This window comes from Oryzias latipes, chromosome 12, assembly GCF_053564925.1.
Source record: "Oryzias latipes strain Hd-rR chromosome 12, Olatipes_Hd-rR_3.1".
Taxonomy (NCBI): Eukaryota; Metazoa; Chordata; class Actinopteri; order Beloniformes; family Adrianichthyidae; genus Oryzias; species Oryzias latipes.
The window spans coordinates 22,390,785-22,395,329 of NC_136248.1; positions in this window are offsets into that span (position 1 = coordinate 22,390,785).

Here is a 4,545-nt window from a genome sequence, read left to right on the forward strand (position 1 = left end):
ACTCCTTCAAGACTGTTGGAAGACTATTTCAGGTGACAACTTCTTGAAGCTCATCAAGATAATGCCAAAAGTGTGCAAAACAATAATCAAAGCAAAAGGTGGCTACTTTGAAGAACCTACAATATGACATATTTTCAGTTGTTTCACACTTTTTTGTTATGTATATAATTCCACATGAGTTAATTCACAGTTTTGATGCCTTTAGTGTGACTACAATTTTCATAGTCATGAAAATAAAGAACACTCTTCAGGATTTTTGCTCCCCTTCTGTATTTTCCAAGCTATGTTTTAGCTAGCAGACCATGTTTAGGAAAAAGTTGCTGGTTGTTTTGCTGCTTCAGGTTTTGGTTGTCATGACAGCTCTTCTTCCCTTTAGTAGCTCTTTCCAATCAGAAAACATGCGGTCTGTGGTTCGAACAACATCCTTAACCATTTACAAAGCTCCAAAAATACCCCACTATTTCAAAAAGCTGGTTTTAGAGAAGGTAAAAAAGACAAAAGTGCTTTACTTACTGATACACCTCTAAAGCCACAGACTGAAAGTGGAAAAAATGAGGTGCTAATGCAAAAACACCCAAAAAGGCGTAAAAAGAAGAAGCATCCCGTTTAGAAAAGACAGACAGAACAAAAAGAAACATACATATATAAAAGATACATACATAAACATACATAAAAGCATGGAGAATTTTCTGATGAGAAATACTTTTTTTTGTCTGGGTGAGCTGTTCACCAAAGGTGTGACTCCGATGCTCAGTTTGCCTGAATTGAAAATATTGCATTAGTCCAAACCTTTCGTGTTTATTCAGGAAGAAACATATGACCCCCAAATGGGGATGAGTTCAGATGAGTTTGATGTTGATTTGTTTTTACAGTCACTTTGTTGCTCAAGGTAAAATAATGTTGACGATCTTGGACTTTAGCAAGATTTCATTTCAGGTCAGCCTTGCAGGACTGTTGTATTATTTGTCTTGTGCTTGACAGATAAAAAAATGACTGTAGAACCACAACTTTCCTTTTTTTTCCATTTTTTACCTCACAGTCCTGTTGCATACTTTGAATATAAGAGTTTATAACAATTAAACTCTTGCATTGTTTTGATGGATTTCCTAAACAAAAATTGTAATTCTTTTTACTTTAACATTTTTTGTGCTTTCACAAAAAAAAAAAAATCAACATTTTACCTATGTAATTTCATTTTTCACCAAACCTCTGCAGAAAACTTAAACGTTTCAGAGTTTCTATGACTTTAATAAAATCAAATTAAAAAAGACAACCAGCTCTGGTTCCCTCTAAGATATTCAATTATCTTATCTCATTCAGCCTTTATGACTTATTTGAGATTTTTCATGCTTCATTTAAAAAAAAAAAAAACTGACAAAAAAGGCAAACTTTATGCTTTTACTCAGGTTTCCTGATCAGATTTGTGAACATTCTTTTTCGTATTCCACCAAAAGTCTTGAGTTGAATTTCGGGTAATTATTTTCATCCCAATCTGTTGATAGTTCATTGTTTCGTTTTGTACGGCCAAAGCATGTTAATTTGTTTGAAATTGTTCCAGATTTCCTTCCGAATGACTGAGAACAGCTATCGTCTTGTGCCACACACAGTTGACATGACATCTTAATAATTTTCACCCATTAAATGCCAACTAATTTGCAAGTATTGTTTTAGAAGTCCAATCATAAAAAACCTGCATTTGTTCATCTGGTTTGAATGAAAAAATATTTGACACAACTCTCTTTTTTTCAGGTCAGAAGAATATTTAGCTTTGACCTATCACATTAATTATCACATTATTTTTTGCTGAAGTCAGTTTTAAGTATTTGTGAACTCTAAAAAACAACTGATAAATGCTATATATTTTTGATAAAAATGACCAAAATGTCTGTCAAAAAAGGCCCCTCACACCCCTTAGAAAAGTCAGGATTCAAGGAAGGTGCGACATCCATAACCCCCCCTTCTTTAAATGTATCCAGCTGTTATCAGAAGATAACCTTCAAATGTTGGAGGATCAGGAAACTATTAGAGGAAGGGTAGGTGTCTGATGTTGGGGCAGCTCATAGATAGTCTGGAGATTTTTCCCTGACGTGAAGTTCAGAGGGATTTTCCCCTCCGTGCTGCTGAAAATGTTGATTTTCATGGGGGACGTGTAGCACTGAAGCAAAAAGCAAATGTTTAGTTTAAAAAGGCATTACCTGGGTGATTTTTTTTTCTTCCTCGACTTTGATCCTATACAAATAAAAAGCTCATCTTGTCTCTGTTGACGTCACTGATAGTGAATCAAATTTCCTTTACATTCATTTACTGGGACTGGTTAAACTTCATACATGACGCTGGATTTCTTATCAGGCTGGGATGGATATTGGGTGCTGCGTCTACAAACATTACATATTTAGATTAACTTTAAATGGAGTTCCATATTTGACTATAATACTTTTACATTTAACTCCAACTTGGTGTAAAACTACTTTTAGTCCTCCGTGACTTGCCGGAAACAAAGTTAAAGCTCAGTCGGAGCCCCATCTCGCTCTTCTCAACAGGGGCATCCAAGCATGGACGTCAGATCAAACAACCACTGTGAGCTAACCAAACAGCAGAATGCCCTCGATTGTCATGTGTTTCTGTGCTTTACTGAGGATTTCCTCCCTCTGCGGGTACGTTTTCACCCATCATTTGAGGATTGATTCAAGCCCACAGTGATAAATCAAACCTACACATATTTGTTGTTCAGTTTGCACTAATGCGCAGTTACATCATGCTGCAACACAAAATGTTTGCTTTGAGATCACCTGCTGTTTGAGAAGATAAGTAGTCCTGATAATTGTGAACCCAGCCAAGAAGATAGGAGCATAAATGGACAAAAAAAACGGGTTTGTTTTTTACTGTAGCTCACTCTAATATGCTGCCACAATCTTTTTTTATTTTCCAATATTTCCAGATTCCTTTTAAAATATATCAAGCTCATCAGATGCCCTTGAGTGAACTGCGTCTGCTTGGTGTAACTATATAGAGATGAAGATGTCAAAATATCAGTTTCTTCAAAACTATTTCATCAAAACAAAAAGTTTTTTTTAATTTTGATTTTCTTTCTAAAAAAAAAGCACATATTTTAATTCTGATGGTCTTTTAATTATGATTGTGCTGTTTTCAGGTAAAATCAAAAAACCTTTGTCTCTAGTTCTACAGAAATGCAGGAGGTCATCAGAGATTTGCCTCAAAATTGTGGGCGAGACTGTTTGCATGGAATAGGCCTGCTCTCATTTCCCATCATCCCTTTGTTAACATGCTCTCCCACTGCCTTACAGCCACTCATAACTCCAATCTAACATTGTTGGTGAAACAAAAATGGTGATCAATATTGTAGCTATCCAACTTGGATGAGGAAAACAAAGACAAATATGGATCTGGTTGACTACAAGGATGTAGGATCGGAATGGAGTGGAGCAAGGATCTAGTGGCCCGCCGATACTGCTACAGACTTCTTTAAATACCATTCTTTGTCTGCTCCTGGAAAAACGCAGTAAGAACATTTTAAAAGCACCAAAAATAAAATTTTCAATGCAGTGGATATTTAGGGATTCTTTGCATGTTAAGATTCTTGTTCTTTCTTTTATTCACTCATCCTCTTAAGGCTGTTCATATATTGTCTGGAGCGAGTCTGGAGACTTACAGTAACCCTTTGAACACTCAGTGAGTGACTGGATAACCAAGTTTCTCACTCACTGTGGACCAAGAAATACAGCATAAATTTGTGATTTTTGGTTTGATGTGCTGCAAAAGACATGCATTTTTTACATACCACATTTGGCAGTGCACTTCTCTACTTAAAAGAATAAAGCGGTGTGTGGAGGACCCAAATAGCCCAACTGCCATCTGATATTTGTTCATTAGTGACTGCCACTGGTTAGGACAAGGATTAGGTTGTGATTTAAGTGGCACTTTTATTTTGAAATTGTGAGCATGTACAAACAGGACTGCATTTCTCCTTTGCTGTAACAATACATCCCACCTCACAGGTGTGCCATATCAAGATGCTGATCAGTCAGCATGATTATTGCACAGGTGTGCCTTAGACTGGTCACAATAAAAGGCCACTCTGAAACATGCCATTTTGTTCTGTTGGTGAGGGTTTGGAACAGGCTGTCATATACAGCGATCCAGAGTGTCCTGATCATGCTCAATGTGTGACGTTTTCAATGAGTGTGTTGGCTATGCACAAACTGGGCAGTTTTCCGCTTAAAAGGATTGTGTACAGATCCTTGCAACATGGGGCCGTACATCGTGGTGATGTTCTTGGATGTATGCCATAACAATGGGCCTCGGGATCTCGTTAAGGTATCTCTGTGCCTTCAAAAGTCACATCCGCATTCTTTGTCCATAACTACACCTGCCCATACCATAGCCCCACCGCCACCACAGGCCATTCAACAATCTGGTCAACATAATGCGAAGGAGATGTGTTGCCCCAAATGAGGCAATAGTGGTCGCACCAGATACTGATCTGTTTTCTGATTCCCCAGACCCCCGTCCCCCCATGCAACAAAA